Source organism: Manis pentadactyla, chromosome X, assembly GCF_030020395.1.
Source record: "Manis pentadactyla isolate mManPen7 chromosome X, mManPen7.hap1, whole genome shotgun sequence".
In the NCBI taxonomy this organism is placed as follows: domain Eukaryota; kingdom Metazoa; phylum Chordata; class Mammalia; order Pholidota; family Manidae; genus Manis; species Manis pentadactyla.
Genome location: NC_080038.1, coordinates 89,284,391 through 89,307,573, shown reverse-complemented (window position 1 = coordinate 89,307,573; position 23,183 = coordinate 89,284,391). Strand labels below are relative to the sequence as shown.

The 23,183-nt window shown below is 35.3% G+C and overlaps 1 long non-coding RNA gene across 1 annotated transcript; it reads left to right on the top strand.

Annotated features, from left to right (window-relative positions):
- Nucleotides 1-158: 158 nt before the first annotated feature.
- On the top strand, nucleotides 159-15,108 carry LOC130681884 (uncharacterized). The gene is made up of 3 exons (XR_008995118.1): nucleotides 159-262; nucleotides 6,071-6,162; nucleotides 14,994-15,108. It is a non-coding gene; the product is annotated as an uncharacterized LOC130681884 (long non-coding RNA).
- The last annotated feature ends 8,075 nt before the right edge of the window (nucleotides 15,109-23,183 follow it).

Genomic DNA, 23,183 nt, shown 5'->3' with positions numbered 1-23,183 from the left:
GCCCACAATTACGCAACTTCCACTGACGTTCAGAACTTACATAACTGTATGTGCGTTACTGCAGTGTTTCTCAACCCTGACTGCATTAGCGTCATCTGGGGTGTTTTAAAAACAGTGCCCGTAGACTGTCTCAAGTTGGGGTCAGTATACCAGCATATGTTAAAACCTTCCTCAGTGCGGCCATCAAGGATGAGAACACCGTGCATTCCAGTCTCAAGGTATTAGAAAACAGTATTGAGGAGTTTCGGGATTTCACATTTCTGTGAGTGCCCTTTCCGTGTTTTATCGTCTATGATGCAGCAGTTCCAGGGGATCTTATAATGAAGGAGATGCTTGAATCATCTTTCTAGGACTGACTATTCTTTTTATTATTTAAAATTACGCTGCCTCTATCAGTCTACCTTTTATTATGTTTATTCCCATCTGGAAATTTGAATACCTTTTAGAGCAGGCAATATTGTTTTATTATTCTCTCTAAAGAATTAATGCTCAGAAACCTTTAGCAGAGTCCATGTTGCAAACTGTCATTTCAGCTCAATGCTACGGACATGGCTTTAATAAAAGAATCAGAGATGCAGATTCTCTTATAAACAATGATTAAGTTAATTAGGGGGCACCTGCTCTGATTAACTCAGATCTTATCACTTCAATTTTGACTTCATGGACACCACAAAAATAAAATGCTTCAGAACTAAGAGTGAGTCAAAAGTCTTTGTGAAAAATTAAAGGTTTGACTTCAAAGCCATTAAAAACAGAATCTGCAAACCAGATTTCGACAGCTAGGAAAAGGAAAGGCATATGAAGGTTCTGTTACTATAGTTTGGGCAAAAATGACAGTCTGGTTTACCAAGGTTATCTATTGTGCAACTAGTACATACTATATGGTAGAAAGAGGCTTTGTAGTTGGACAGACATTGTTTTTAAAATCCTGATTTTATAAATTGCTTACTATGCGGTATAGTCTTAATAGCCTCTCTGAGTCTCTGGTGGCCTCATGTCTAATAATGAGGATAATAACTACACCAGAGCTGTGTCAATGAAATGGATCAACAAATGTAGAGAAAATGCCATGTTGACAGGTTGTGCAATGCAAGACAACTAACTGTATTAGAGACTGTTCTAGTAACTGACATTTCAAAGTCTGGGACGTACTATAGCTGCAACTGTCATAGGCGCTGTCCATTGCTAGCTCTCTAGGCAAGTCCAGGGCAATTAGTGCCTCATCACAAGCCTTACCTTTGCTAGCTGGTGTTTCCCATTTGGCTGCTATTCAGTCCCCCCACAAACCACCCTTCACCAGGGCTTAATCTTGATGCATCAGGGAAATTACAACCAAAGGACTGAAAAAAAAAACACTGAAACGAAGTCATGTTGAAATGTTAATGGAGTCATGCTCAGCATTTGCACATCTTTGGAATTCTTTAGCAAATGGATTTTCTATTAACATTTCACTGAAAGAATGGGATGGGTCTGTCTTAGAGTATCCTTCTAACCCTTTCTCGTCCAGAAGTGAGGAGAGCAGCAGTATAAAGTAGGAAGTATAAATTATGTTGAAATTATATGTTTATCTTAACATTTGTTAACTTGCATCCACATTATCTGGGTAAGCTCCTCAAAAGCTGAGACCATGTCTAATTCAGCTTTGCATTCTGATCAAGCTTAAGAACTAGTACCAAAAAAATGCATATTAAAACAACATTATACATCTTGTCAAGTAGGCAAAACCTGAAAGGTAGGAAAATATCCTATGCTGGTTATAACACAAACCTTTCTGGAATCAGAAATATGTTCTATAAACCTTAAAAATGCATTTTGACACAGCAATTTCATCCCTAGTAATTTGACCTAAAGGGAAATTAAAGGAATGCTTATAGTTTCACTGTTCACCCAGTATTGCTTATAATAAAGAAGTATAAAATTAGACTACACTGGGGAATTAAATAAGGTATAATGCATCAATGTGATGAAATATTACATATCCATTAAAAATGATACCAAGGGAACTATTTCCTGGCTTTGAAAGATATGTTCACAATATATTAGGTGATAAAAGCAGGCGACAAATGGTATGACCTCATTTTTGTTAAAAATAAAAAAAACATATTCTGCAACTATTCTGGAAGACTGGGAGAATATACCCTAAAATATTAACAAACATATCTTTAAGTGATAATTTGTTTTCTTATTTATGTATTTCTTCATTGTTTAGTTTCTTTAGTAAGCATGTACTACTTTTTATTCAGTTAATTTTAAATATTGAAATATTCAGATGCATAGAAAACTAAATAGAGTAATGGAACAGGCACTCTTGTAAGCCCTATTCAGAAAGAAATGAACATTTTGCCAAATCCATTTCATCTTTCTCTCTCTTCATGAAAATAAAAGAATGATACAGGTAAATATCCCACTTCCATTCTTTCCTGCTTCTGTTACCCCATAATTAAGTCTTACCCTCAGAGTCAATGTGTATCATTCCTGTGAATGATATAATTTTCTACATGTATATAGATCAATTATTATTGTTGTATTTTATTTTTAATTTTTACACAGTGATGTTATCATCATTATTATCATAATCATCACTATCACATAGCTACACTTTAACAAGCAGCTTCACCAGTATTAGCTTATTTCATTTCATTACTGTACTGTCCCATCATCATACATACTGTTTAGCTACTTGTTTTTTTTTCCGCTCGGCATGTATTTCATACACAGAAAAACAAACTGTTACTACTATTTTTTGTGATAAAATACTATTGCCCTAAGTCTCCTCAGAAAAATTACTTCTATTTGCTATTTTTTACTTCCTTGAGATTTTCTGGAGTGGCTTCCCCAGAGTGGAACTGCTAGGTCAAAGAGAAAGCCTAATTGTATAGACTGTTAGATGTTTCAGGACACTCACCAACTGATGAGTTCTAAGCAAAGTATCAGTGAAATCAGTTCCTTACAACTAAGTCAAAATTGATTGGGTATATTTCTTGGTAGTTTAATAGACATTTAATGTTACCCTAGAGTGATTATTATTTGTAATTGCTTCCTCTTGAGGCTAAGATTTCCTCTTTTGGTTAATTTATTATTTTGCTTTGTATTTGTAAATTCTCTCTTCACTTCTTTGGTGATGTAGTCATTGCATTTTAGATAGGATCATGATCATGTCTTCAAACCCAGTTTGCTTTAGTCTAGAATTCAAAATATCCTGGAGTATATATGTATATTCCTAGAGTGCCTGAGTTTAGGGTAAAACCTCTTATTATTTAAGGAATATACATATTTATTATTTAAGGAATGTAATTTAAGGAATATACATATATATATATATACACACACACACACATACATATTTAATCTCATCACAATAGCTGGCTTATTAACACCCTTTTCTTTTTTCATTAGAATATGTGGCATTATATGGCTAGAGACATAACGTCCTTCAGATGCTAGCGGTGGGTTAGTATTTTTCCTCTGGGGACAAAATTCCTATTCATGTTTGAGAGTGAAATATTCATACAGAAGAACGCTCTTATATTCCAGTGAATTTAATATAAATATTATATGCTTAATGTATATTCAGTTCTACCCCAATCTCACCCCCATTCTTGGTAAAGATTCAAGACTCCATGTCACACTCAATTCTTGTCGAGTTTCTTATCATTTTTGCTTTCCTCACATAATGATATCACTTCTCACACATACCTATATCTACCTGGCCTCCCAGATCAAGTCACCATTTGCCACTTAAAGCCTTAAAAGAGAAGATGGGCTGCAGAATGTGGAGAGGGAAATGAAAGGTAATGGAGGGACTACTGATCACATTGATCATTCTCACAGAGGTAGCCTGAAGATTGCTGTGTCTATAAAAAATAACAGCTTTCAAAAGCTGCCATAAGATGTGAAGATATGTAAACAGGAGAGTATTATTTCCTAATTGACCTAATTTAAGGAAACCATACTTGAGACTCAAAAAAACAGGGAATAAAAGGTTTTACCCTAAACTCAGGCAATCTAGGATTTAACAGCCTTCTCCTTCTTTGTGTAGTTTATAAAGAAGACAAAGAATCTAATGTGGAAATTAGCTTTTAGACTTTATCAACTATAATATTATGTTCTAGTAAGGATAACCTTATAAAGAAATAAAGTTTGGGTGTTTGCTACTAGCCTAAAGTAGCAAAATGTTTAATATATTTATTCATCTCTTATCATGTCAGATAATTTGTAATGATGAGTTATCTATCACTCTGCTGTTATGCAGCAAGATTACCATTTATACCAGTGGGAAGTAAAACTCTTGTATGTTGTAATTCATTTTGTGGAATGGGATGGTTAAAGCCTTTTATCCTATAGACCTTTTGTTGTTCCAAGGAGAATTATAAGCTATATTCTCAATATATATATTTCATGTTTTTTTTTATTTAGAGAGATACTTCTTTATAACAGAAATCTGAACTTTGGAAATGTGATTTCTCATTTCCACATCTTCAGTATGTTTTTATGGTTTAGGGAATCTCAAATTATGAAATCTATGCTCTTACAGTAGACTTAAGAATCATCATCTTATAGAGGTTAAGAGAACAAGTACTGAAGCTAGCTTGTTTGGGACTGAATCATAGGTATTCCTCTTTGCTGTGTGGTCTTGGAGAAGCTATTTAACCTCTCCTTGTCTCAGAATACTCATCTATAAATAAAGTTAGTAATAATGCCTACTTCTAGGGTTATTAAATGAGGATTGACTGACTTTATAAGCATGAAGCTTTTTGAACAGAATGTGGCATAGAATAAGTACTACATAAGTATTAGTTCTAGATGTAGTCTCCAAATTACATCTTGGTTTCCAAAATTTCTTTAAAGAAATCCTTAATTGTAAAGTCTGGGTGTAGCTGAAACAGAATCGTTTTAGATGCACATTTTCTATTGTTGCAATACTTTTGGTTTTGTTTTCTTCCTTTTTTTGTGTGTTTTGCTTTGCTATTTGATTTACTTGTAGGTCAGAATAATCAACAAGGTCTGAACATTTGGTCTTTAATCCATTTTTATTTGAGGAGTAAAATTTGCATAAATTTTCTCTTGTGAGAACAGTGTTCTTAGCTGAATTTGTCAGCAAGAATGGTAGCCGCTAAATTACCATTTGCTTTGCTTCTTTTTTCTTGCAAGCTTCTGGATTGTTTCTATTGCTATTCCTGTTTTCTTAGCCATGAATTTGCCTCCTTTCCAATACCAGTGATGTTTGTTCTGACATTTAGTTCTTCTGGGATTTACTCACTAACAGCTGTCAGAATTTAATCTGACTGTCAAAAAACAACAAAGAAAATGTAATCTGTATAGCAGAAGGTATAGAGAGATGAGATGATCAGAAAAAGCAGAGAAGCTCCTAACATGTCTTTTTTGAGCATGTCTAGGCTTGATTCTCTTCTACTTGGATTGTGAAGGCACACTTAATTAAGATGGAGGGCAGGATCAAAACAAGCTGCCTCCACATATTAGAGGAACACTTAAAGTTTGATTTTTCATTTGCTTCTTTCTCACTTATGACTATTTCCCTACTAATTCAATGGGAATGCTGAGAGAAAGTTGAGAAAATAAGAAAAGTCCCTTTTACTTGACCCCATTTGATCCCTGAATATTTCCTGATTTTGAGATTCAACTAAAATCATAATATTACTGGGTATTTATTTGTGTACATACAAGAAGGTAAGCATTGTGCTAGATGGATACTTTGAATATTTAAAAAAATTTTATTCCCTTTTTACTGAGGTCAAAACTGAGGCTCTTGAGGTTAAATAACGTGCCCAAAGTCATGTACCCTAGTAAGTAGCAGAATCATAATTTAATCACTGGTTTCTCTGTGCTTTTTCCATTTCACTGAGTAACCGTGACAGAGAAATTTGGAAAATATGATCTGGCTCCCACAGCACATATCATACCCATTTGCATTTTAGTCAGTTTTCCTCACATGCACACACAAATACAAATGAGTTTACTACTACTATTTTCCTATAGAAATATCTCTTTGTCTAATCAAATTTTAATTTTAATCTTGAATGCACTGTTTATATGTTTTTCCAAAATATAGTGATCAGATGTCGGGAGCCAGTCCAAACTGCCTGTCTGATGGCACCATCCAGATGCCCGGAAAGAAGGAACTGCAAAGCAGACTTCTGAGAGGTACAACCCTGCTATCTCTTATTATTATTATGGTGTTTGGAAATGTTGTTATAGGTCACTTATACACCTAAATTAGAAAAACAAATTTAAAATACCTTAGGAGAAATGCCAGAGGCTAGATCCCCCTAATTCTTCCAGGTGGTAAGCTACCTCAAGATAACTACTGGGCATAGAAGCCATGGGGCATAAATCTGCAAAGAAGTAAAAAGCTAACCTTTTCAAAGAACATTGCTTCTCTTTCACTTACCAACTTTACATCTCCCTGTATGGCCCCGGAAGATGACTGGTTAGCCAGAGACGGGTAAGATTCCTCAAGGGAGAAACAACCTAAGATAGGCACAGTCGCAGGGGGGCCATCAGGTGAACAATAGGGGGTCAACAGAGGTGAGGCTCAGAACCTCACCACCCCAGTTTTGAGAGAAATCTTATGCGCCCATGGCTGTTGTTGCCCTTGTTTCACTTGGATCAATACCCAGTTTATAGGCATGGATCTGACAGTCTACACTTGCTTTTCTACTACACTAAACTCTACTTTCCACCTTTATTTTACATTAAGATTTAAATATCTTTTATGAAAAAGTAAACTGTGTTAAACAGCTTTCTATTAGAAACTTTAATCTTTATTACTTTTACTTATTTCAACATTTTATTAAAAAATAATAAGAGGGGGATATGGAAAAGATATTGGAAATAAGTATCAAGTTATAATAAACAAGAATTGTTTGAGTAGGTTCCAGTTCCCTCTCCCCGCCCAACTCGGCCCAGTGAGGAATTTCTAAATGACTCCTAGACCTGTTAGGTCTCAGGGAATAATAGAACAATAAAGGAAAGTGAGCATGAATGATTGCATGTAAAAGGGCCTGGCATGATTACAGAGACTCTCCCAATAGAAAAGATCACTACCACAGATGTTACTGTAAATGGTTTAAGGAAACTCTAAGACAGCCATGCCCCTGCTTCCCCCACTAGGAAAAGAAGTAGCCTGACCGGGTCCCTATGCCTTCTGATTCAGTGGTCATTATCCCCTTACCTCATCCCCCCAGGTGCAATGCTTTTGTCTCAATGAAACTGGGCACCTACCCAAGAATACAATTTCCAGTTACTGCAATTGCAATTAGCTTAGTCTTGCTACACTACTTTAATGATACACTGTTTTGATGTTTTTCTTTAAATCTGCACATAATTCTCTAGACCTAGAAAAATAGACCTAGCTATATTTGTTAATCAGATGAATAGTAACCATGGCTATTTTAGCATCAATAATAAGGAAACTGCAAGAGTAGGGCCCAGGCCAGCCAGGTGTGAGGGAACAAGTCATGTTTGTTCCAAGACTGCCAGGGAAGCCAAGCAAGCATAAGTGCAAAAAATTAATGACTGCTAAGGAGACAATAATTTCTAAGCTTTAAAGATTGACCTTTATGTGAACATTTTTTCTGAAAGAATCAAATGATCTAATCTTTGTGTAACTGCATACTCAAAACATATATAACCTTGCTAAATTTCAATAAAACAGGCCAGGCTCAGTTTTGCTAGTCTCTGTGTCCTCATTCATTCGTTCAGTCGCTGACGCCATTCCTCCTTCAGGGACTCCTGGACTCGCTGGAGCTGGACTCCAGCAATAAGACAATAAGACTATGTAGAGACTATGTGCATATGTGTGGGAGGAGGTATACTCCCCACCTCTCACCAGAAGGCACAGAAAACTAAATACTTAATTTGAACTTTCTTTTCTCTTGGAAGGCAAGAGTGATTTACTTTCTCTCTTTCGTGTTAAGAAAACTGAAGCAAAACAAGGTTATATAACTTTTCAAGGGCCAAACAATGGTCACACTAAATCTAGGAATCTTAATGCTGATATTAGTCCAGTAGCAAACCTTTATATTGTATCTAAGTCTTTACATCATCCACTTTTTCTACTATGAACATATTATGCACTTTATCCTTAATAAAGAAATATATCTATGGTGTCACCAGAATAGAATAAAAATGGTAATATCCCAAAGGTTTGAACAAATGTGTAATAACATATCCATCATTACAATATCATACAGAGGATTTTTACTGCCCTAAAATCCTCAGGACCCTACCAGTTCATCTCCCCTCCATTCCGACCCCTGGCAACTACTGATCATTTTATTGTCCCATATTTTTGCCCTTCCCAGAATGTCACAGTGTTAGAATCATACAGTATGTAGCCTTTTCAGGTCAGCTTCTCTCACTTAGTAATATGCATTTAAGTTTCTCATGTCTTTCCATGACTTGCTAGTTTATTTCTTTTTAGAGCTGAATAATATTCCATTGTCTGAATGTTCCATAGTTTATTTAGTCATTCAGTTACTGAAGGTTTTTTCCCAAAAATGTACAACACCAAGAGTGAACCCTAAGATAAACTATGGGCTTTTGGGTGATTACGACATGTTAGTGTTGGTTCATCCTTGGCAAAACAAATGTACTGTTCTGGTGAATGATGTTGATATAGGGGTTGATAATGTTTGTGTGGGGTCAGGAAGTAGATGAAAAATCTTTGTATGCCCCTTTCAATTTTGTTGCAAATCTGAAATTTCTCTAAAAACAGAGTATTTTTTTAAGGGTAATATCCTTGGGAAAGCAGATATACTATTTAGTTAATGTTGAATGGGAAAATTATTTTAAATATAAATAGCTACATAAAATAACATCTTAAAATATTAATAACAGGTTAATTTCATAGTAACAAATAATATCAAGATGTGAATGATGGACAAAAGAAAAATAGAAATTTAAACAGAAAAATATTAAAGCTCTGACACCAAAATAAGATATATTTAATAATTGGTCAAGTGTGGCACATAAATTGTTGCAACTAACAATAGGGGTAATTTATGCTCCTGACATTAATTTCAATTAAGATATATCCAGGTATAATAATAAATATAAGAGATAGAGACAGAGAGGGATTGTGTTCTGTCTGTCGCAAGGGAGGGGGGCAACAGAGAAGAGTTCAGGAAGTAGAGATTGTTCCAGAAGTCTAAAGGTAGTCAGTGAGCTATTTCAGACTACCCACAGACACATCTGGTAAGATTACCAGATCTAGCAACAGTGCCCAGCAGATCCCATTAGTGATTTTGAAAGGGATTAGATATTAATCATCACATCTATGTGCTTCCTGAAGAGTTCAGGAAGTAGAGATTGTTCCAGAAGTCTAAAGGTAGTCAGTGAGCTATTTCAGACTACCCACAGACACATCTGGTAAGATTACCAGATCTAGCAACAGTGCCCAGCAGATCCCATTAGTGATTTTGAAAGGGATTAGATATTAATCATCACATCTATGTGCTTCCTGAAGAATACAGTCTGCTTGACACGATCTGTATGACTCATAAGGGCATTTGAGTCTTAGGTAAAAATTGAAAAAAAATATATTTATGTTTGGAAGTTAAGCTCTTATCCATCCAGAAGGGCTTTCAGTTGATGGCTTTCATTATCATTATCACTATAGGGAGTTACCGCAAACACCTCCATCTGTTGACTGTAGAATGATATAACAATACATCATGTGCTTTGATTCAGGAAAACTAGGGCATATAAAGTTATCACATATAAGATTTAATCCTAAGCAATAAATCTTGTAAGTGGATAGATTTTTTAACAAAATGCAAGCCAAATTTTCTGAGAAACTGATGTTTCCAATGACAAGCTACAAGCTTTGTAACTTTGGTCCAGGCTGCAAATCTGGGGAAATATTTCTTTTACTGTAAGAAATCGGGTTATCTCCACTCCTTGGTGGGCTGCCAAAGCTGCACAGACGTCTCACCACTCAGGGTTTATTTTCAGCACAAGAAAGAGAACCAACAACTGAGGCTGTCAGAAAAACAACAGGGGAGGAACAACGATGGAAACATGTTTAAAATTATAAACACCCCCTACTCACTATACATTTGACAATAAACTGTCCCCTGCAGGGAACAAGATTATTTGAAGTGTGGTCCTCCAAACAAAATGGGTGGATATCATTTCCAGTTGTACTGCTAGTGTTCTGAAATTGATTGCAACTGCTTACTTATTGGATTGAGATTGAATTTGGCAGCTGCAATCAAGGTTGCCAAATACCTTATAGAATATTAAAAAGAAAAATGCAAGTCGTGAATTTTAAAATGAAGGAAGGAAATAAGATAGAAAGGAAAGGGGGTGGGGAGAAAGAAAGAGAGAGGAAGAAAGGAAGAAAGGGGAGGAAAGAAAGAGAAGTTCAGGATGTTGTCCCAGCAAGGTTGAGGTTAGAGATGAGGGGTCCTCTGGTTTGCTCTGTGCTGCAGCAGCCCAGCCACAGACCTGGATAGAGAGAGAAAGAGAGAGAGAGAGAGAGAGAGAGAGAGAGAGAGAGAGAGAGAGAGAGAGAGAGACATATGAGTTTCTTTTTGCTTTGTGTGATAAGGACGGGCTATTCAAATACTGTGAAAAGAAGAGGAATTGCAAAAATAATACCTAAAAATGGTAAATACACAACTAATCATCGCATTCTATCAGCCAAATTAGTTGTGCATTACTTGCACACTGAGAAACAAATCAGTAAAGATTCAGGGATGTCAGGAGAATTGTTGGCAGAAAAGGCATGGTGGCAGTACCTTTCCTGAAGCTGCTTTTGCCTTTTAAACACTCCCTTTTACTTATTTTGTATATTCAGTGTTGACTGCTGCCATCTAATTGTATATTATGGATTAATAAAAGTAATGGAGATTTATTAAGATACTTTGATTAACACTCATGATATATTTGAAAAGAATGGCTCTTCTCATTTTCAAAGACAACCCTAAGGGATAAATTGGGACAGGGTTTTAGCCAAAGTTGCTTTTACTCAAATATACCTTTGATAAAAGAGCAAGGATAAGATGAAAACTAACAGTCAATAGTCAATTTTTCTACTGCTATAATTTTGCTGTCCCTTTTGTCCAGGTTTGTTTTGCTGATTTAATAACATGGATATTACTTAAACTAATATAAGCATTACATATAAATTTTGTATATACTGTGTATATATAGTCAGTTCTGCTATAACACTATAACATGGTGTATGTGTTCCAAAACTCACTGCACTGAATGAATTGTGTAATAAAAACTTCAGGGCTTATGGGAAAAATGGGGTTAGGATAAAGTTTTTAAGTGTTGTGTGCCTCTTCTTGTTTTCCCCATGAGGCTTGTAGTTTTAGTGTGTGAAATATATAGTGCACTGGTTTTTAGGACTACATGAAATGGAATAAATTCATGTTTTCTCCTGTACATAATATCTCCAAACTAGGAAAAAGGCCTTCATTTTCCCACCCCAAGATCCCAAACCGAACATGCTCATTCACCCATTATTCTCTTTTATTGAAATAATCATCAGAGCTTTTAGTAAACACTAATATTACTTTTTTCTTATAACCAGAGTACCCAGATGGCTAGTAAATAGATAGTATCTCTAAAGTAGAATGACCCAAATGTTTCTCTTCTGATGTATTACTAACTGATATTCTATTGACACAGAATGGTATTTAACTTAATCCAAATTGTTCCATAGGAACTCTGAAAATAGAAAAGAAAATCTCAGAAAAACATGGATTGTGAATGGTCAGTTCTTACTTTATATGCAGGTTTTCTTAATATATGGTATTATTCTATCAGCTAGGCTTAAAATTGTACATCATCTTGAGCATATTCAGACTGAAATTAACTTAAATCTAATATTCCTGGTTTTATAGTCTCACAGGGGGAAGGGAGGTTGAAAGAGCCAAGGGAAGTATTAATGTACAATATGTGAACAAATGATAACATTAACTTTAAAAGCTTAAATTTCACAGGATGAGAAAAAAACCCAGCCATATCAACTTTCATAGTTTAAATAATAGGAGTTACTGGAATTTGCTTAGCTATACCTTTGCAGCTGTTTCCCCTAAAAGGAAAGACAGTTTCTTAGGAAAAGCTTTATGATGAAAGTTAGATGCTAACCAATGCTAAGATGTAGAGCAACAAGAACCACCAGAAATTGCTGGTGGGTATGTAAAATGGCACAACCACTTTGGAAATTGACTGACAGCTTGTAACAAAATAAACATATCTACCCTATAATCTAGCTATTAATTCTACTCCTAAGTTTACAGAAAAGGAAAAATATATGTCTGAAAAAAAAAGTATATAAGAATGTTCATAGCACTATTCACAATAGCCAAAAACTAAAAGTAACCCAGATATCACTATATGGGAAACTGAGTAAAAACTGGTATATTCATGCTGCAGATGACTCCTCAGCAATAATAAGAAATGAACAAAACAAAGCAACATGGATGAAACAGGTAGATATTATGTTGAGTAAAATAAGCAAGACATAAGAGAGTACATCCTCTATGATTACATTTACATGAAGTTAAGGAGTAGATAAAACTACTCTATGGTGATAGACATTAGAATAGCACTTGCCAGTGCTACATGACAATAAATTACTATGACCTGCAATCTATCAGATAATGTATGTTATGTGAGGTAGAGGAACGAGTCAATAGATTCATGAGAAGCTGAAGGCCTTAAAAATGATCAGAAGTGATCTTTTGAAGTAAAACTTATGCCATGTGGTATGGCAGGATTGCATCTGGAGGAGAAACGGAAGGTGGTAACCTTGAGGTAAAGTAGTTAAGGCATCATTTTTCTCTCTGGAAAAAAATGTCTCGGGGTGTTCTATATTTGATCTTTGGTTTTCAAGGTAATCATGGGAGGCCTTTGGATAACCTATTTACCTCAGTAGTCTCAGAGGGTATGAAGTAGATAACCCACAAGACTCAAAAGACAAATGGCTGCATGTTAAGAATCCATACTCCAGAGATAATGTAGTCCCAGTCAAATGACACCTCTTGTTTTTAGCCACTGTAAGTGAGATGGAGGGCATTTAAAAGACCAGGAATCTGACGAGTTAGTGAAGAGGTCTTGCCAACCTCATATACTAGCTGAAGACATGATGTGGTAATATATTATTTTAATTAAACTTCTTAATATAACTTATGACAGAATTATCACAAGGTAGAGTGAGTGGAAAAAGAAGACTAAATGGTTCACTATAGTAGATATTTTCAGGAATGCTATATGAAAGACAAAGTGAAATATTAGTAAAAATTTTCCACAATAAAATTACAGAGCAATGAACCAACTGGGAAAATATTTACAATATACATTACAGACAATGTGTTACTATCCTTACTCTACAAAGAGTTATTAAAATTCAATAACAAAAATGTGAATACTCAAATAGAATAATGGGTTAAAGGCATTGATAAGCAATTCACAGAAAAATACAGTCAATAAATACACAAAAATTACTCAAACTGATTAATGGTTAAATAAATGATGGATGAAAACAGAATCAATAATAATCTAATTTTATATCTTGAAATGAGATTTATAAAATTATAAAACACCTATTCAATATAGTGTTATACAAATAATAAAAATATTTTATTTTAGAAAAATATTTGATGTCATGAGAGATATTTGTGATATAAAATAAAAAGATTTTCAAGACATTAAATACAATACGACCTGAATTTTGTATTTTAATAAGTGGAAGCATTCATAGGAGAGAATGGAAAGGATATAGGTAAAATAATGTAACAGAATATTTCTGGGTTGGGGTAATGTCAACTCTGTACTTTGCATCAGTTTGAAATGATCTCTTTTGTTTTATTAAGAAATGACTATTATTAAAATGTAAAATTGGTAATCTAGAATCTTCTAGGTCCCAATAAGTAGCACAGATTTTACATGGGAAATCATATGATCATCCCCACTTCACTAGAATGTTTTTGAGAAAAATAAAATACTATATGCCTGCCTTATAGTCTTTGGTGGGGTTATGGGCTGACTTATGTTCCCTGAAAATTCATTATGTTGAAGCCCTAAGCCCTAGTAACTTAGAATGTGACTCTATTTGGAAACAAAGTCTTTAAACAGGGGATTAAGTTAAAATGAAGTCATTAGAGTGGGGCCCTTAACCAATGTGGCCGACACAAAGTGTACATGTGCATAGAAGAATCACTGTGATGAGATAGCAAGAGGGGGTTATTTGAAAAGCAAGGAGAGAGGCCTCAGAGGAAACTCATCTTTCTGATACCTTAATCTTGAACTTCCAGCCTCCACAAGTGTGAATAAATAAACTTCTTTTGTTTAAGTCACCAAGTCTGTAGCATTTTGTTATGGCAGCCCTAGAAAATTAAGACAGGTAATACATACATATAATATATACATAATGATTGAATACAGTGTATCTTTTGAGACTGGCAATTATAAGCAAGTGCCTTCTAGATCCTTCAGTTGGGAGGAAGCCTCTGAATAAGAGAACATTGTTTCCTCTGAGAAAAGTTTAAACAACATTTAGAAAATTTTATAATCCCAAGTACAGAAATTTCTTCTTTTTTCATATTTCTTACTCAAACACGATCACTTACAAATTGATAAATAGCATGTTTACAAGTAAAACAAATATTCTTACACATGATTAAACTTAAAACAAATAGCAATTCTAACCAAAATCTTGAGTCCCTTAACTAAATAAACAAATAAGAAAAGCTATTTTGGATCAAATAGCTAATAAAGTTTTAAAGTCAAAGCAAAGTTGTTATGTTTAAATCTGCAAGGATCCTTTTAAAATAAAAATTACTAAATTGGAAAAGGACAGAAAGCAAAGTTAAAGTGAGGAATTACTTATGATTTCCCAGAAGACAGAGTATTGGAAGTCCCAGAAAGAATTCAAAATTGTGTGCTCACTGCAAATTCAGACACATTTTTGGTATTTCTAGCTGAAGGGTTAACCTGCCATGGTTCTTTCTTTGCAGGAAGGACTAAGCATGCACTTCATCAGAGGTGGAATACCTGGACATATTGAAGCAGAAAGTCAGTCTCTCAAAACTGCAATCCTTAAACTCTTGGAAAATAAAATTTCTCTCTTGCACCCAATCTTGTCTCCTTCACAGGACATTGGGTAGAAGAAGGAACTGGCCCTGAGGGGAGAGGCTTTAGGATACACAAACTTCATCCAAGAAGAACAGTTTTTGGATAGTAGGGAAATATGACCTGGAGTATTTAAGAGCTTGTATTTTCCATTTCACAGGGGCTTACTGTCCAAGATTAGGGAGAGGAGTTTTAAAGAACAAGAGAAAAAAAGCGTTGATCATTTGTGGTCTAATAATGTAAGAAAAAGTTCAAATTAACAGCATGCATTAACTGAACAACTACTGTTCACTAGGCATCTTGCAAAGTGCTGTGTATACCAAGACTAAGAAGACATAGCTCCTAAGTTTATCCCTAGAAGCAGATCAAACATTTTCCCTAAAAGAAACTGAATAAAGATAGCCACAAACTGTCGAGTCCCTTAATCTTTTCATCTATTGTCCTAACCCTTGTGCACTTCAAGAAAAACCTGATTTTATCATAAAAAGTAAAGGAAGTAAAGAGCCAGTGAAGTTTCAGAGATCTTTAAAAATACACATCCAAACCATGCCAATACTATATTCATTACTTTGTACACTGTTAATCCAAGCCACCTTGAGCATTCATTTATTCTTCAGTAATCATCTACTGAGCTTTCAACTTGAGGTCAGATATGGTGCTGAGCACTAAGGATATGATAAAGAATTTCATAGAGCTTATAGTCAAGGTTAAGAGAAAGTCAATGGCAAAATGCCAAACCAAGACATCATCTATATGCATATTTAAATATTAGTTACTCTTGACCTTAAAACTTTAAATTTCAATTTCAAACCATGACTGTATTATCTAAATAGGTTTTGTTTCAGCTATATTCTGTGGAAAGGAATGATTCCTTTAAAAAGAAGCACTTAGTAGCTGAAATCAGAGCCATTAGTCAAGCAGGCTGTTATACAATAAAAATTTTCAAAATTCATTTTCTCCCCTGTAATAGTAATATGTTCCTATGCTCACCATGAACTTGAAAGGCCTACTTGTAGGTGAAGTGTATTTCCCCATCCAATTGTCAGGGTTGACCACATGACTTGCTTTGGTCAGTGGAATGTGAGTAGCCATGCTCTAGAAGATGCTATAAAGTGTTATGTGTTTGACTTTGCCTTATGCACTATCCATGCCATGAGTATGGCATGTATAAGATAAGGGACTGCTCATTTAATCATGGTCTGAGAATTAAAAACATATGCAGTAGAGTGAAGCAGAGCCACAGCTGACCTATAGCTGACACATTACGTGAATAAGAAAATAAATGTTAACTATTGTAAGCCCCTGAAATTTGGGGGTTATTACATAGTAAAGTTGACTAATACCTGACTTATATTTAAATTTCATTTGATATGAGACATAGTAGTTTCACAAGTTCACGTACTAGAGTTACAGTGGAGAGAAAGCCTCATTCTTCTTCCAACAGGACCAGCAGACCAGAAAATTGGAATTAAAAAAAGGTTATATGATCCATGCTAAACAAGGTCTTTGAATAAGACTATCAAAGGAAATGAATAGTTACTTAATCAACTCTTTTTTTCTTTGTATTTCCTTTATTATACTATTTCCTTTTTTTTTGAGAGGGCATCTCTCATATTTATTGATCAAATGGTTGTTAACAACAATAAAATTCTGTTTAGGGGACTCAATACACAATCATTAATCAACCCCAAGCCTAACTCTCAACAGTCTCTAATCTTCTGAAGCATAACGAACAAGTTCTTACTTCCCAAATTATACCAATGCATTTGTATTCTTTAAAAGTTTAGTATTTAGATATTTTGTAATAAATGATTTAGGTCCAGTTTTAGAGATTTAATTTTGCTAATTTAAGACTTGATATAGCTTTTAAAAAAATAATTTTATGTCCATTATAGAAACCCCATAAGTACATTTATTACAGCAGTATTTTTCAGTATATGGTTGAAAGCCCTCCTATATAGGAATCACTGGAGAGGCTTATTAAAAATGCAACTTTGATAAACGAGGGTAGCATGAGAGGTGAGGTAGAAACCTCCTCCCAAAACCACATGTAACATGAAAATATAGCAAATACAACTAATCCAGAAAGAGCGACCCAAAGACTGCAGAACATATTGCCTACATCTGGGAAAAAGAGAAGACCCCCACAGAAATGGGTAAAGTAGAAAAGCCACAACCCAGTGGGACCCAAGCCCTCCCCCAGCCCATTTCACAGGTGGAAGGAAGAGAAATGGAACAGGGAAGGAGTAGAATCCCAGGGCTGCTAACCACCCAGCCCTTGAGATATGCTCTGAGAGCACAAATCCACATTACATGGTGATCTGGAGATTAGTGGGGTTAGAAGCAAAGACAGGCAGAATACTTGGAGACACTGAAATTCCAGCTGTTTGTGGAGAATGGGTCCCACAACTGGTTGCTTCAGGAAAAAAGAAAGGCAGGCACTTTGAAAGACATCCCAACAGTGAGAGAGGCATTAAAGCAGCAAAGATTACAAAGAGCTTGCTCCTCAGGAGAAAGGAAAGGTGGACAAATAGTCAAGGCACATTCAGCCCAATAGGTTGGGAACTTTCAGGAGCTTAAGATGCTCCATACTCCTGGCTGGCAACACAGCCCCAAGGCACCCCATTGGAATATGCAGCTTGCTATTCCTCCCTCCTGACAGACACCAGACTGCAAACCTGTTGCCCCCACCATTGTGCCAGGGAAGCCAGATGGTGGTCCCATCTATGGCAGCTACAAGGGCATAACACAGAGGCAACTCCCTGCACACATGGCCCACTGAATCTGGCAATGGAGTCAAGCACTGCAGCCAGAAAACAGGAAAGAGGTGTTTCCTCCCAGCAGGTGCCAGTGCCACTTGCCTGTGACCCCTGCCATTGCTCCAGGTGCTGGGCAGCTCCAGAGAGTAGAGCTTCTGGGCACTAGAGAGCACTGCCTACACAAAATTATTACCTAGGAATCACTAGAAATATGAAACAGTAAAAAAAATGTATACAAACAAAAATCCAACAGGCACCAGAAAGAGGGATACGTGAAACAGAAATCAACAATCTTCTTGATAAATATTTCAAAATAAAAATCATAAACATGCTGACGGAGCTACAGAAAAATATTCAAGATCTCAGAGACGACTTAAAGAAAGAAATAGAAACTTTGAAAAATACAGTATCTGAAATGAAACATACAAGGGAGGGATTTAAAAGTAGATTACATGTAATTAAAACAGTGTGGTGTTAAATAAAAATAAACAGATCATTGGAACTAAATATATATCCAGAAACACTAACAGATACTAGATGTGTGCTAGAATTGGCAGTGCAGAATAGAAGAAAAAGAATGGTCTTTTTAGTAAATAGTGTTAGCATGAACAAGTGTTCACCTGGGAGAATAAATGGAGTTGGATTCTTATCTAACATCAATGACAATACAGCATTTCCATGTAGATAAAAGTCCTAAAAGTTAATGTAAAAAGAAGGTTATAGATATTATAGGAGAATATTTAAGTGATCTTGGAGTAGGGAAGGATTTTTTACAGTTGTTGAGAGTTGGGGTTGGAGAGGTGAGCAGTGATGTCTAAGGGGTATGGGATGTTTTTTGGTGGTCACTGAAATATTCAACCATTTAAAAGTATTGATTCTTTTTTTAGCTCTATTGAATGATAAAACAAAATTGCAAAACACTTAAAAAATAATAATAAATAAATAAATAAATAAAAGCAGATTACATGGGGTAGATGAGACAGTAAAAGAAATAGAAATTAGGGAGCAGGAAAACAAAGCTAAGGCACAGAAAGAAAAAAGGATCTCTAGGAATGAAAGAATAAGAGAATAAGGAATGAAAGGAAAAAGAATGCAGGAGGCATAAAAAGAAGGGAGAAAAAAAGAAACTTTAGATTGTGTTTGAAATGGCATAATAAGTGAGTTAAGTTAGACTGTTGGATAGTAAAGAAGCTACCCTTGAACCTTTGGTAACCATGAATCTGAAGCTGGCAATGGCAATAGTACATATCTATCGATAATCACCCTAAATGTAAATGGACTGAATGCACCAATCAAAATACACAGAGTTACAGAATGGATAATAAAGCAAGACCCATCTATATGCTGCCTACAAGAGACTCACTTCAAACCCAAAGACATACACAAACTAAAAGTGAAGGGATGGGAAAAAATATTTAATGCAAAAAATAAGGAGAAAAAAGCAGGACCAGCAGTACTTATATCAGAAAAAAAAATTGATTTCAAAACAAAGAAATTAACAAGAGACAAAGAAGAACATAACATGAAGATAAAGGGGTCAGCCCAAAGAGGGGATATAACCATTATAAATATCTGTACATCCAATATAGGAGCACATAAATATGTGAAACAAATACTAACAAAATTAAAAGGGGACATTGAATGCAATGCATTCATTTCAGGAGACTTCAACACACCACTCACTCCAAAAGACAGATCCACCAGAAAGAAAACAAGTAAGGAGACAGAGGCACTGAACAATGCATTAGGACAGATGGACATAACAGACATCTACAGAACACTCCACTCAAAAGAAGCAGGATACACATTCTTCTCAAGTGCACATGGAATATTTTCACAATAGATCACATACTAGGTCACAAAAGAGCCTCAGTAAATTTTAAAAGATTGAAATTGCGCCAACCAGCTCCTCAGACCACAAAAGTATGAAACTAGAAATTAATTATAGAAAGAAAACAAAAAAGCCCACAAAAACTTGGATGTTTAAAAACATGCTCCTAAATAATCAATGGAAAAATGACCAAATGAAAACAGAGATCAAGCAATACATGGAGACAAATGAAAATGAAAGCTCAACACCCCAAACCCTTGGGATGTAGCGAAGACAGTTCTATGAGGAAAGTATGTTGCAATAAAGGCTTACCTCAAGGAAGGAAAACAATCCCAAATGAACAGTTTAAACTCACAATTAACGAAGCTAGAAAAAGAACAAATGAACAGAGTCAGTAGAAGGAGAGACATAATAAAGATCAGAGTAGAAATAAATAAAAGTGAGAAAAATTAAAAAAATAGAATCAAATGAAACCAGGAGCTGGTTCTTCAAGAAAATGAACAAAATAGATAAAACCCAGCCAGAAAAATTAAGAAAAAAGAAAGCCTACACATATAAACAGAAACAGAAATTATAAAGAAAAAGTCACTACGGAAACCACAGAAATACAAATTCTTTTTAGGGAACACTATGAAAAATTATGTGTGAAACAATTGGATAACCTCAAACAAATGGACAAATTTCTAGAAAAATACAACCTTCCAAGACTGACTGAGGAAGAAGCAGAAAATCTCAACAGACCAATTACTATCAATGAAATTGGATTGGTAATCAATAAACTACCTAAGAACAAAAGTCCTGGACCAGAAGACTTCACCATTGAATTTTATCAAACATTTAGATAGGACCTAATACCCATCTTTCTTAAAGTTTACCAAAAAATAGAAGAGGAGGGAGTACTTTCAAACTCATTATATGAGGCCAGCATTACTCTAATACCATTACTAGACAAAGACACCACAAAAAAAGAAAATTATATATCAATATCCATGATGAACACAGATGCAAAAATACTCAACAAAATATTAGCAAACTGAATTCAAAAATACATCAAAATGATCATCAATCATGACCAAATGGTATTTATTCCAGGGATGCAAGGATGGTACAATATTTGAAAATCCATCAACATCATCCACCACATCAAGAAAAAGGACATAATCATATGATCATCCCAACAGATGCTGAAAAAGCATTTGACAAAATTCAACATCCATTCATGATAAAAACTCTCAACAAAATGGTTATAGAGGGCAAGTACATCAATAAAATAAAGGCCATATAGGACAAACCCACAGCCAGCATCAAACTTAAGAGGAAAAAGCTGAAAGCGTTTCCTCTAAGATTGGGGAGAAGACAAGGATGCCCACTCTCACCTCTTTTATTCAACATAGTACTGGAGGTTCTAGTCATAACAATCAGACAACACAAAGAAATAAAAGGTATCCATATTTAGAAGGAAGAAGTTAAACTGTCCCTGTTTGCAGATGACATGATATTGTACATAAAAAAACCCTGAAGAATCCACTCCAAAACTACAAGAACTAATAACTGAATTCAGCAGAGTTTCAGGGTACAGAATTGATACACAGAAATCTGTTGCATTTCTATATGCTAATGTTGAACTAGGAGAAAGAAAAAATCAGGAAAACAACTCTATTTACAGTTGCATCAAAAATAATAAAATATCTAGGAATAAACCTAACCAAGGAGGTGAAAGATCTATACCCTGAAAACTACAAGAGACTCATGAAAGAAATTAAAAAAGACACCAACAAATGGAAATACAACCCATGCTCATGGATAGGAAGAATTAATATTGTCAAAATGGCCATCCTGCCTAAAGCAATCTACAGATTCAATGCAATCCCTATCAGAATACCAACAGCATTCTTCAGTGAACTAGTACAAATAGTTCTAAAATTCATATGCAACCACAGAAGACCCAGAATAGCCAAAGTAATCTTAAGAACTAAGAAGAATGCTGGGGGAATTACAATCCCCAATTTCAAGCTCTACCACAAAGCCACAGTAATTAAAAACAATTTGGTACTAGCACAAGAACAGACCCATTGATCAATGGAAAAGACTTGAGAGCCCAGATATAAATCCTCACATATATGGACAATTAATATACAATATAGGAGCCATGGATATACAATTGGGAAACAACAGCCTCTACTACAACTGGTGTTGGCAAAATTGGACAGCTACATGTAAGAGAATGAAACTGGATTATTGTCTAACTGCATACATAAAAGTAATTCAAAATGGATCAAAGACCCGAATGTAAGTCATGAAAACACAAAACTCTTAGAAGAAAACATAGGCAAAAATCTCTTGAATATAAACATGAGCAACTTTTTCCTGAACACACCTCCTTGGGCAACGGAAACAAAAGCAAAAATGAACAAATGGGACTGCATCAAACTAAAAAGCTTCTATACAGCAAAGGATACCATCAGCAGAACGAAAGGCATCCTACAGTATGGGAAAATATATTCATAAACGACATATCTGATAAGAGGTTAACATCCAAAATATATAAATAGCTCACAGACCTCAACACCCGAAAAGCAAATAACCCAATTAAAAAATGGGTGGAGGATATGAACAGACACTTCTCCAAAAAAGAAATTCAGATAGCCAACAGGCACATGAAAAGATGCTCCATGTCACTAATCATCAGAGAAACGCAAATTAAAACCACAATGAGATATCACGTCACATCATTTGGGCTGGCCAACATGGAAAAGACTAGGAACAACAAACGCTGGATGGATGCAGAGAAAGGGGAAGACTTCTACACTGCTGGTGGGAATGAAAATTAGTTCAACCATTATGGAAAGCAATATGGAGGTTCCTCAAAAAATTAAAAATAGAAATACCATTTGACACAGGAATTTCACTCCTAGGAATTTACCCTAAGAATGCAGCACCCCAGTTTGAAAAAGACATATGCACCCCTATGTTTATTGCAGCACTATTTACAATAGCCAAGATACGGAAGCAACCTAAGTGTCCATCAGTAGACGAATGGATAAAAAAGAGGTGGTACATATACACAATGGAATATTATTCATCCATAAGAAGAAAACAAAGCCTACCATTTGCAACATTATGGATGAAGCTAGAGGGTATTATGTTCAGTGAAATAAGCAGGCAGAGAAAGACAAGTACCAAATCATTTCACTCATTTGTGGACTATAACAACAAAGCAAAACTGAAGGAACAAAACAGCAGTAGAGGCACAGACTCCAAGAAAGGAGTATTGGTTACCAAAGGGAAGGGGTTGGGGAGGGTGGTTGGGATTGAGGGATAAGGGGATTAAGGGGCATTATGATTAACACACACAATATAGATAGGTCACTGGGAAGACAGTATAGCACTCAGAAGACAATTAATGACGGTATAACATCTTACTTCACTGATGGACAGTGCTTTCAGTGGCATTGGTGAGGGACTTGATAATATGGCTGAATACT